We start from the raw sequence: 13,130 nt of genomic DNA, 5'->3' as shown, positions 1-13,130 counted from the left end.
TTGGAGGTCAGTCATCTCAGCTCCAGGACATCACTGCAGGAGTTCCTCAGGGTAGTGTCCTCGGCCCAACCATCTTCAGCTGCTTCATCAATGACCTTCCTTCCATCATAAGGTCAGAAGTGGGTTGTTTGCTGATGATTGCACAATGTTCAGCACCATTTGCGACTCCTCAGATACTGAAGCAGTCCATGTTCAAATGCAGCAAGACCTGGACAATATCCAGACTTGGGCTAACAAGTGGCATGTAACATGCGCGCCACACAAGTGTCAGCCTACGGCCATCTTCAATAAGAGAGAATCCAACCATCGCCCCTTGATGTTCAATAGCATTACCATCACTGAATCCCCCACTATCAACATCCTGGGGGTTACCATTGACCAGAAACTGAACTGGATTAGCCACATAAATACTGTGGCTACAAGAGCAGGTCAGTGGCTAGGAATCCTGTGATGAGTAACTCACCTCCTGACACCCCAAAGCCTGTCCACTGGACACCATCCAGGACAAAGCAGCCCCGCTTGATTGGCACCCCATCCACAAACATTCACTCCCTCCACCACCGACGCACATTGGCGGCAGTGTGTACCATCTACAAGATGCACTGCAGGAATTCACCAAGGCTCCTTAGATAGCACCTTCCAAACCCACGACCGCCACCATCTAGAAGGACAATAGCAGCAGAATAAAAAAAAGTCTAATTCTGATGCAAATAAGTTTCCCATTCAAGCATAATTTGTCTTAAAAAAGGATAATTAACCTCAGCTCGGTATCAGGCACTTGTGCCCAATCCCGTTCAACCACCACGCCCGGCGCTCGTTGACCAACATCGGCTCCGGGTCCACCAATGCCTCCATTTTAAAATTCTCAACGTTATTTTCAAACCCCTTCATAGCCTCAACCCCGCCTATCTCTATCTCTCCAAACTCCTCGAGCCCCTCCAACCCTCCCTATCTCTGTAACCTCCTCCAGATCCTACGACCCTCCCTACCTCTGTAACCTCCTCCAGCCTATACAACCCTCCCTATCTCTGTAACCTCCTCTATCCCAAACAACCCTACCTATTTCCATAACCACCTCCAGCATCTACAACCCTATCTCTGTAACCACCTCCAGTCCTTACAACCCTCCATGTCTCTGTAACTTACTTCTTAAACTCTGTGAAGGGTTCTGCCTCCACCACCCCCTCAGGCAGTGTGTTCCAGATTCCAACCACCCTCTGGGAAAAAATCCCTCCTCAAATCCCCTCTAAACCTCCTGTCCCTTACCTTAAATCTATGCCCCCTGATTATTGATACCTCCACTAAGGGAGAAAGGTTCTTCCTATCTACCCTACCTATGGCCCTCATAATTTTGTATCCCTCTATCAGGTCCCCCCTCAGCCTTCTCTGCTCTAAGGAGAACAACCTTCGTCTATCCAGTCTCTCTTCATAGCTGAAACGCTCCAGCCCATGTAACATCCTGGTGAATCTCCTCTGCACCCTCTCCAGTGCAATTGCATCCTTCCGATATTGTGGCAGCCGGAACTGCGCACAGTACTCTAGCTGTGCCCTAACTAGCTGTTTATACAGCTCCAACATAACCTCCCTGCTCTTATATTCTGTGCCTCAGCTAATAAAGGCAAGTATCCCATATGCCTTCTTAACCGCCTTGTCTACCTGTGCTGCTCCCTTCAGGGATCTATGGACATGCACACCCTGATTACTGATACCTCCGCTAAGGGAGAAAGGTTCTTCCTATCTACCCTATCTATGGCCCTCATAATTTTGTATCCCTCTATCAGGCCCCCCCTCAGCCTTCTCTGCTCTAAGGAGAACAACCTTAGTCTATCCAGTCTCTCTTCATAGCTGAAACGCTCCAGCCCATGTAACATCCTGGTGAATCTCCTCTGCACCCTCTCCAGTGCAATCGCATCCTTCCGATAGTGTGGCAGCCGGAACTGCGCACAGTACTCCAGCTGTGGCCTAACTAGCTGTTTATACAGCTCCAACATAACCTCCCTGCTCTTATATTCTGTGCCTCAGCTAATAAAGGCAAGTATCCCATACGCCTTCTTAACCGCCTTGTCTACCTGTGCTGCTCCCTTCAGGGATCTATGGACATGCACACCAAGGTCCATCTGATCCTCTGTATTTTCTAGGGTCCTATCATTCATCGTGTACTTCTTTGTTAGTCCTCCCAAAATGCATCACCTCACATTTCTCAGGATTAAATTCTATTTGCCACTGATCTACCCATCTTCCCATCCCATCAATATCGTCCTTTAGTCTAAGGCTTTCCTCCTCACTATTTACGTGTCATCTGCGAACTTACTCACCATACCTCCTATATTCACGTCTAAATTGTTAGTGTACACGACAAACAGGAAGGGCCCCAGCACTGAACCCTGCGATACGCCAGTGGACACAGGTTTCCAGTCACGAAAACAACCTTCAATCATCACCCTCTGCCTCCTGCCACTAGGCCACTTTTGGATCCAATTTGCCAATCCTTGGCCAATCTCCCATGCCCGACCTTGTCAAAAGCCTTACTGACGTCCACGTAGACTACATCAACTACATTACCCTCATCTACACAACTAGTCACCTCCTCCAAAAATTCAACCAAACCTGTTAGACATGATCACTCCTGACAAAGCCATGCTGACTATCCCTGATTAATCCCTGCATCTCCAAGTGGAGATTAATCTTGTCCCTCCAAATTTTTTCCAATAGTTTCCCTACCACTGATGTTAGACTCACTGACCTGTAATTACCTGGTTTATCCTTACTACCCTTCTTGAGTAATGGTACCATATACACTGTTCTCCAGTCCTCTGGCACCTCTCCTTTGGACAGAGAGGATTTGAAAATTAGTATCAGAGCCCCTGCAATCTCCTCTCTTGCCTCACATAGCAGTCTGGGATACATCTCATCTGGGCCAGGGAATTTATGCACTTTTAAAATCGCTAACACCTCCTCCTTTTCAATGTTAATTTGTTCAGGCCCCTCCCTGATTTCTACACCTACATTAGCCTTCTCCATAGTGAACACAGATCAAAAGTAATCATTTAAAACCTCACCTACGTCTTCCAGCTCCACGCACAGATTGCCACTTTGGTCCCTAATGGGCCCTACTCTTTCCCTGGTTGTCCTCTTGCCCTTAATATATTTATAAATTGCCTTGGGATTTTTCTTTATCTTGCCTGCCAGTGTTTTTCCATGCCCTCTCTTTGCTCTCCTAAGTACTTTTTTTTAAGTACCTCCCCTACATTTTCTATACCCCTCTAGGGCTTCCGCTGTTTTCAGCCTTCTGTATCTGTCATCAGCCTCCTTTTTTCCCCTTATCCAATCCTCTATATCCCTTGACATCCAGGGTTCCCTGGACTTGTTGGTCCTACTCTTCACCTGTACGGGAACATGTTGGCCCTGAACTCTATTTCCTTTATGGATGACTCCCACTGATCTGATGTAGGCTTTCCTACAAGCAGCTACTCCCAGTCCACTTTGGCCAGATCTTGTCTTATCATATTGAAATCGGTCTTCCCCCAGTTCAGGACCTTTATTTCCAGTCCATGTTTGTCCTTTTCCATAACTGCCTTAAATCTTACAGAGTTATGGTCACTATCCCCAAAATGCTCCCTCACTGACACTTCTGCCAATTGCCAGGCTTCATTCCCTCAGATTAGGTCCCGTACCACCCATTCTCTTGAAGGACTTTCTACGTGCTGGCTCAAAAAGCTCTCCTGGATGCACTTTAAGAATTACGCCCCCTCTAAGCCTTTCACACTAAAATTGTCCCAGTTACTATTGGGGAAGTTGAAATCCCCTACTATTATTGCCCTTAGGGCAGAATTTTACGGCCCTGTTTCAGTGGGGAACGGGGCTGTAAAATGCAGCGAGCCATTATAAATCCCATTGACGATAGCGGGAACGTAAAATCCCGCTGTTGTAAAATTCTGCCCTTATTATTTTTACACTTCTCTGAGATTTGCCTACATATCTGCCCCTCTATCTCCCCCTGACTGTTTGGAGGCCTATAGTGCACCCCCAGCAAAGTGATTGCCCCTTTTTGGTTTTTAAATTCTACCCAAATGGCCTCATTTGAGGAACCTCCTAAGATACCATCCCACCTTACTGCAGCAATTGACTTCTTGATCAACAGTGCAATGCCATCTCCTCTTTTACACCCTGCCCCCATCACACCTGAAGAGTCTCTACCCTGGAATATTGAGCTGCCAGTCCTGCCCTTCCCTCAACCATGTCTCTGTGACAGCAACAATATCATATTCCCATGTGTTAATCAATGCCCACAATTCATCTGCCTCACTTGTAAGACTCCTTGTGTTAAAATAGATGCAATTCGGCCTTGCATTATTCCCTTCTGCCTTAACCGGTCTATATTTGCCCTGCCTTCCAGACTGACTTAGTTTCTCTTCTATATTTGGCAGTGCATCACCCACTACTATACCTCCACTCTGTATCCATCCTCCTGCCAAATTCGTTTAAATGTCCCCCAACAGCACTAGCAAATCTCTCCGCAAGGATGTTGGTCCCATTCCGGTTCAGGTGCAACCCGTCCGCCTTGTACAGGCCTCACCGTCACCAGAAACCGACCCAGTGATCCAGGAAACTAAAGCCCTCCCTCCTGCGCCATCTCTTCAGCCACACATTCATCCTCTCTATCCTCATATTCCTATACTCACTAGCCCCTGGAACAGGGAGTAATCCAGAGATTACAACTTTTGAGGTCCTGCTTTTTAATCTGCTACCTAGCTCCCTAAATTCTTATTGCAGGACCTCACCCTTCTTTCTATCTATGTCGTTGGTACCAATGTGAACCACAGCCGCTGACTGTTTGCTCTCCCCCTTCAGAATGCCCTGCAGCCATTCTGTGACATCCTTAACCTTGGCACCAGGGAGGCAACACACCATCCTGGAGTCATGTCTACGGCCACAGAAGTGCCTGTCAGCACCCCTCAGTATTGAGTCTCCTACCACTATAGCTCTTGCACTCTTACTCCTCCCACCTCTTGCAGATGAGCCACCCACAGTGCCGTGAGCTTGGCTCTGGCTGCACTCTCCAGAGGAACCTTCACCCTCACCGATTTCCAACGCGGAAAAACGGTTCTTGAGTGAGATGAGCTCTGGGTCTTGCCTGACTACCTGCCTGCCTCCCCTCGTCTGACTGGTGGTCACCCATTATCTCTCTGACTGCACTGCCATAAGCTGCGGGGTGACCACATCTGAAACCGAGCTGTCCAAGTAACCCTCAGCCTCGCGGATGCTCCGCTGTGTCTCCAGCTGCCGCTCAAGCTCCGAAACCCGTTGCTTAAACTGGTCAAGCTGTTGGCACTTCCTGCACATGTAGTCATCCAGACTGCAAGGAGTGTCTAAGAATTCCCACATGCTGCAGGCCATACAACACACCGGACTGAGCTCCCTTGCCATGCTTTTTTGCTTGTTTTTAATTAAAAGACTATTTCCTTAAATTTCAGCAAGCAGAAAACTATTTAGTTTTTCTTAAAAACAAAAGCTGAGACTCTTACCTTCTGTAATGTCGCTTTAAAGTGGTAAAAAACAACCTATTAAATGCCCACCAATCAGCTCTCTCCCTTGTCCTGACATCGAATTCCAGCAGCGCCAAATGTCTGGGTGAGAACCGGCTCCCTCAAAGGTAAACTCCGCTCCTGCTCTTTATAGTTAATTATTTTAAACATGAATTTCTTAACCGTACTCTTCAGCTGTAATAATGGCTCTGGATTTAGGCCACTTGCCCAATCAAAAGAGAACAGATACCCACCAATCACCTACCTGTTTTCCTGTGACGTCACACTTTGGCTCTGACAGGTAGAAACAGGTTGAAGGGGTTCTCTGCCGCCAGGTTTTATCTCCCACCACCGTTGCCCTTCTTACGCAGGTCCGCTCTCCTCGTGCTCTTTTATCCTGTCTCCGCTCTCCTCGTGCTCTTTTATCCTGTGTCTCTGCTCTCCTCGCGCTCTTTTATCCTGTGTCTCCTCTCTCTTGGTGCTCTTTTATCCTGTGTCTCCGCTCTCCTCGTGCTCTTTTATCCTGTGTCTCCGCTCTCCTCGTGCTCTTTTATCCTGTGTCTTCGCTCTCCTCGCGCTCTTTTATCCTGTGTCTCTGCTCTCCTCGTGCTCTTTTATCCTGTGTCTCTGCTCTCCTCTTGCTCTTTTATCCTGTGTCTCCGCTCTCCTCGTGCTCTTTTATCCTGTGTCTTCGCTCTCCTCGCGCTCTTTTATCCTGTGTCTCTGCTCCCCTCGTGCTCTTTTATCCTGTGTCTCTGCTCTCCTCGCGCTCTTTTATCCTGTGTCTCCGCTCTCTTCGTGCTCTTTTATCCTGTGTCTCCGGCTCTCCTCGTGCTCTTTTATCCTGTGTCTCCGGCTCTCCTCGTGCTCTTTTATCCTGTGTCTCCACTCTCCTCGTGCTCTTTTATCCTGTGTCTCTGCTCTCCTCGTGCTCTTTTATCCTGTGTCTCTGCTCTCCTCGTGCTCTTTTATCCTGTGTCTCCGCTCTCCTCGTGCTCTTTTATCCTGTGTCTTCGCTCTCCTCATGCTCTTTTATCCTGTGTCTCCGGTCTCCTCGCGCTCTTTTATCAAATAAGAGAATCAAAGCAGGAGTATGAAAAAAGACTGGCAGCCAACATACAAGGGAATCTCAAAGTCTTCTATAGGCATATGAATAGTAAAAAGTTAGTAAAACGAGTAGGGATGATGAGGGACCTTTATTAATAGGGGCATAGAGTAGAAGAGCAAAGAGGTTATGTTGAACTTGTGTAATTCACTAGTTCAGCCTCAGCTGGAGGATGAACATACGAACAAGAAGCAGGAGTAGGCCATTCAGCCCCTTGAACCTGCTCTGCCATTTAATAAGATCATGGCTGATCTGATAGTCGCCTGAAATCTGCATCCCACCTACCCACCTGATATCCTATCACCCCCTTGCTTACCAAGAATCTATCCACCTCTGCCTTAAAAATATTCAAACACTCTGCTTCCACCGCTTTTTCAGGAAGAGAGTTCCAAAGACTCACGACCCTCTGAGAGAAAAAATTTTGCCTCATCTCCGTTTTTAATGGGCAACCACTTATTTTTAAACCATGACCCTAGTTCTAGATTCTTCCACAGAAGAAACACCCTCTCTGCATCCACGCTGTCAAGACCCCTCAGGATCTTATATGTTTAAATCAAGTCACCTCTTACTCTTCTAAACTCCAGTGGATGCAAGCCTAACCCGTCCAACCTTTCCTCATAACTCAACCCACCCATTCCAGGTGTTAGTCTGGTAAACATTCTCTGAACTCCTGCCAATGCATTTACATCTTTCCTTAAATAAGATGACCAATACTTTTCGCAGTACTCCAGGTCTCACCAGTGCCCTGTACAACTGAAGCATAGCCTCTCTACTTTTGTAATCAATTTCCCTCGCAATAAATGACATTCTATTAGTTTTCCAAATTACCTGCTGTGTCTGCATTACTAGCCTTTTGTGATTCATGCACTAGGACACCCAGATCCCTCTGCACCTCAGAGCTCTGCAATCTTTCATCATTTAGATAATATGCTTCTCTTTTACTCTTCCTGCCAAAGTGGACAATTTCACATTTGTCCACATTAAACTCCATCTACCAGATCTTTGCCCACTCACTTAACCTATCTATATCTGTTTGTATCTCCTTATGTCCTCTTCACAACTTACTTTCCTACCTATCTTTGTGTCATCAGCAAATTTGGCAACCATCCCTTCAATTCCGTCATCCAAGTCATTTATGTAAATTGTAAACAGTTGAGGCCCCAGCACTGATCCCTGTGGCACACCATTTGCTACATCTAGCCATCCTGAAAAAGACCCATTTATGCCAACTCTCTGCTTCCTGTTAGCTAGCCAATCTTCTATCCATGTCAATATGTTACCCCTATACCATTAGCTTTTATTTTCCACAATAATCTTTGATGTGGTACTTTATCAAATGCCTTCTGGAAATCTAAGTACAGTACATCCACCGGTTCCCCTTTATCCACAGCACACGTTACTTCCTCAATGAACCCCAATAAGTTGGTTAAACACGATTTCCCTTTCACAAAACCATGTTGATTCTGCCTGATGACCTTGAGCTTAGTGACCAAGTGCTATAGCTTCTTTAATAATAGCTTCTAACATTTTCCCTACGATAGATGTTAAGGTAACTGGCCTGTCGTTTCCCACTTTCTGTCTCCCTCCCTTTTTGAATAATGGAGTTACATTTGCTATCTTCCAATCTAATGGGACCTTCCCTGAATTGAGGGAGTTTTGGAAAATTAAAACCAACGCATCAACTATCTCACTAGAAGCTTCTTTTAAGACCCTAGGGTGAAGTCTATCAGGACTTCAGGTGGATAAGTCCCCAGGGCCAGATGGGATCTACCCCAGAGTACTGTGGGAGGCAAGGGAGGAGATTGCTGGGGCCTTGACAGAAATCTTTGTACCTCACTGGCTACGGGTGAGGTCCCAGAGGACTGGAGAATGGCCAACGTTGTTCCATTGTTTAAGAAGGGTAGCAGGGATAATCCAGGAAATTACAGGCCGGTGAGCCTTACGTCAGTGGTAGGGAAATTATTGGAGAAGATTCTTCGTGACAGGATTTACAACATTTGGAAGCAAATGGGTGTATTAGTGAGAGGCAGCATGGTTTTGTGAAGGGGAGGTCGTGTCTCACTAACTTGATTGAGTTTTTCGAGGAAGTGACAAAGATGATCGACGATGGAAGGGCAGTGGATGTTATATACATGGATTTCAGTAAGGCCTTTGACAAGGTCCCTCATGGCAGACTGGTACAGAAGGTAAAGTCGCACGGGATCAGAGGTGAGCTGGCAAGATGGATACAGAATTGGCTTGGTCATAGAAGACAGAGGGTAGCAGTGGAAGGGTACTTTTCTGAATGGAGAGCTGTGACTAGTGGAGTTCCGCAGGGATCAGTGCTGGGACCTTTGCTGTTTGTAGTATACATAAATGATTTGGAGGAAAATGTAACTGGGCTAATTAGTAAGTTTGCAGACGACACCAAGGTTGGAGAAGTTGCAGATAGTGAAGAGGATTGTCAAAGGATACAATGAGATATAGATCGGTTAGAGACTTGGGCAGAGAAATGGCAGATGGAGTTTAATCCGGACAAATGCGAGGTGATGCATTTTGGAAGGTCTAATACAGGCAGGAATTATACAGTAAATGGCAGAACCCTTAAGTGCATTGACGGGCAGAGGGATCTGGGTGTACAGGTCCACAGGTCACTGAAAGTGGCAACGCAGGTGGATAAGGTAGTCAGGAAGGCATATGGCATGCTTGCCTTCATTGGCAGGGGTATTGAGTATAAAAGCTGGGAAGTCATGCTGCAGCTGTATAGAACCTTAGTTAGGCTACACTTGGAATATTGCGTGCAATTCTGGTCGCCACATTACCAGAAGGATATGGAGGCGTTGGAGAGGGTGCAGAGGAGGTTTACCAGGATGCTGCCTGGTCTGGAGGTTATTAGCTATGAGGAGAGGTTGGAGAAACTGGGATTGTTCTCACTAGAGCGATGGAGATTGAGGGGCGACTTGATAGAAGTTTACAAAATTATGAGTGGCATGGACAGAGTAGATAGAAGCTTTTTCCCAGGGTGGAAGAGTCAATTACTAGGGGACATAGATTTAAGGTGAGAGGAGAAAACTATAGAGGAGATGTGCGGGGCAAGTTTTTTACGCAGAGGGTAGAGAGTGTCTGGAATTCGCTGCCAGAGGAGGTGGTGGAAGCAGGTACGATAGTGGTGTTTAAGAGGCAGCTTGACAAATACATGAATAGGATGGGAATAGAGGGATACGGACCGCAGAAGTGCAAAATGTTTTAGTTGACGGGCAATATGATCGGCGGAGGCTTGGAGCGCCGAAGGGCCTGTTCCTGTGCTGTACTTTTCTTTGTTCTTTGACCAGGGCTCTTGTCAGTCCACAACTCCAACAATTTACTCAGTACCACTTCACTGGTGACTATAATTTTCCTGGCTTCCTTCCCCACTTCCATTTCCTGGTTTATAGCTGCTTCTGGGATGTTACCTGTATCCTCTATGGTGAAAACTGATGCAAAATACCTGGAAAATTCATCTGTCATCTCCTTGTTTTCCATTATCAATTCTCCAGACTCACTTTCTATAGGACTAATATTCACCTTGTTAACTCATTTCTTTTTAAATATTTATAAAACTCTTACTATCTGTTTTTATATTTCTGGCTAGCTTGCTCTCATACTCTAATATTTCCCTCTTTACTAGTCTTTTAGTCATTCTTTGCTGATCCTTACATTCTGTCCAATCTTCTGGCCTTCCACCTGTCTTTGCACAATTATATGCTTTTTCTTTAAGTTTGATACTATCTTTAACCTTTCTAGTTAACCAAGGATGATCTGTCCGTCCCTTGGACTTTTTCTTACTCGTGGGAATGTGTATTCTGAAATATCTCCTTAAATATTAGCCACTGCATCACTATTGACCTATCCCTTAACCTAATTTGCCAATTCACTTTCGCCAGCTCAGCTTTCATGTTCTCATAATTGCCCTTATTTAATGTTATGACACAGCCAATGGTTAAAGGCTGAGTTGTTCAAATGGGGGGGAGGGGGCGGTGCATGTGCGGGAGGGGGGGCGGGGCGTGTGCGGGAGGGGGGGTGTGTGCGGGGGGTGGGTCGTGTGCAGTGGGGGGGGGTGTGCGGGAAGGAGGTCGTGGTTTTGAAGTCTAGATTCACCAGAAGAAAAGGTTGGAAACATAGTACAGTGTGAGCTAACAACAGAAAACTGTGAAGGCTTTCTCAAGGAGCTTCGATACGGCAGAGTTCAGATGTCACAGGTGAGTAGATCCCATAACCCACAGGTGATTATAGACTGGCGGATGTAAAAGCATTGGAAGCAGTTTAGAGAATACCTGGAATGGGTGGGTTGTCTTATGAGGAAAGGTTGGACAGACTAGGTTTGTATCTGCTGGAGTTTAGAAGAGTAAGAGGCAACTTGATCAAAACATATAAGATCCTGAGGGGTCTTGACAGGGTGGATGTGGAGAGGATGTTTCCTCTTGTGGGAGAATCTAGCACTAGGGGTCACTGTTTAAAAATAAGGGATGAGGTGAAATTTTTTCTCTCAGAGGGTCGTGAGTCTTTGGAACTCTCTTCCTCAAAAGGCAGTGGAAGTAGGGTCTTTGAATATTTTTAAGGCAGAGGTGGATAGATTCTTGGAAAGCAAGGGGGTGATAGGTTATCCGGGGTAGGTGGGATGCAGATTTGTGGTTACTATCAGATCAGCCATGATCATATTGATTGGCAGAGCAGGCTCGAGGGGCCAAATGGCCGACTCTTGCTCCTTGTCCGTATGTTTGTACAGTGGGAATCTGATTGGTGTTCCAGTCAGCAGGTATCCCTCCAAGTGTCTGAGACACGTCGATACAAGGGGAGGTAAACAGCAACGTTCTATCTGTTTGGCAGTGAGAGTTGGGGAACACTATCGTGGCTGGAGGTGGGGGGTGGTGAGGGTGTTAGTCTGTGATTAAACTGCCTATTCCATGGAATGGCAATGGAGACTGAATGTTAACTGAGAGAGCTTGATTGGGAAGATCAGTAGTGGTCATGCTCTCAGTGATTCCAAAGCGTATATAAGCTGGGATCCCAGTCACTTAAGACATCTTCAGTGTAGTAGCTGTTTCTGATTCTAACGGATACAATCTCTTTCCACAGGAGGAGGAATTCTCAGATTATCGTGGTGCTGGTGGCCGTAGTTCTGTGAATAATCCAACTGATGTTGCTATTGTTTCTTCCATTATTATTCTTGGTGCTTTGATGTTATTCTTCTTGAAGTAGGGAGGTAAATTATGAAACCACTGGTTGATAGATACCAGTGTGCATCAATCAGCTTGATGCTAAAATTCTATACCGTGATGTATCTCTTAACTGATAAAACATCATCAAGCTGAACCATTAACTCTGTTTCTCTCTCCTTCCCGATGCTGAGCATTGCCAGTTGTTTTGCTTCTTAATCATATTTCCAGCATTTTCTTATTGTATCTGTTCAACAGTACATTCTCTGGAATCGTTTCTTCATTGAAAGAATTAAGTTAATTGAGACGTGGTAATTGTTGTAATGTGTGAAATGTGACACTTTGCTTCAAGGCCCCAGATCGTGTGCAATTTTCCCTCAGAGCTGGGAGGATGAGCTGCCTCACAGCAACCCGCAACTCACCACACAGCCTGGGCCCAAACTGCCCCTATAAGATATCAATAAAACACATTCACACTCTACAAAAAGCAGAGGATACACACTTTCCAGACCCTGATACACTTTCCAGATCCTGATCCAGATCCTAGTCCAGTTTACAGGTCCTGGTGTTGATCGTGATCCAGTTTACAGACCCTGTTACAGATTCTGATCCATTGCAGAGTCTGATCGATTCCAGATCCAGATTCCAGATCCTGATCCAGTTTACAGATCCTGATCCAGTTTACAGATCCTGATCCAGTTTACAGATCCCTATACAGATCCTGATCCAGTTTACAGGCCCCGTTACAGATCTTAATCCATTACAGATCCTAATCCAGTTTACAGATCCTGATCCAAATTCTGATCCATTACAGATCCTGATCAAGTTTACAGATCCTGATCCAGTTTACAGATCCTGTTACAGATTCTGATCCATTATAAATTCTGATACACATCCTGATCCAGTTTACAGACCCTGTTCCAGGACCTGATCCAGTTTACAGACCCTGTTCCAGATCCTGATCCAGTTTACAGACCCTGTTCCAGTTTACAGACCCTGTTCCAGGTCCTGATCCAGTTTACAGACCCTGTTCCAGGTTCCAGACCCTGTTCCAGATCCTGATCCAGTTTACAGACACTGTTCCAGTTTACAGACCCTGTCCCAGATCCTGATCCAGTTTACAGACCCTGTTCCAGGTCTTGATCCAGTTTACAGACCCTGTTCCAGGTCCTGATCCAGTTTACAGACCCTGTTCCAGGTCCTGATCCAGTTTACAGACCCTGTTCCAGGTCCTGATCCAGTTTACAGACCCTGTTCCAGACCCTGATCCAGTTTACAGACCCTGTTCCAGGTCCTGATCCAGTTTACAGACCCTGTTCCAGACCC

The sequence above is a fragment of the Cetorhinus maximus genome, unplaced genomic scaffold (genome assembly GCF_964194155.1).
Source record: "Cetorhinus maximus unplaced genomic scaffold, sCetMax3.hap1.1 HAP1_SCAFFOLD_140, whole genome shotgun sequence".
Taxonomy (NCBI): Eukaryota; Metazoa; Chordata; class Chondrichthyes; order Lamniformes; family Cetorhinidae; genus Cetorhinus; species Cetorhinus maximus.
Note: the sequence above shows the minus strand (reverse complement) of the source record.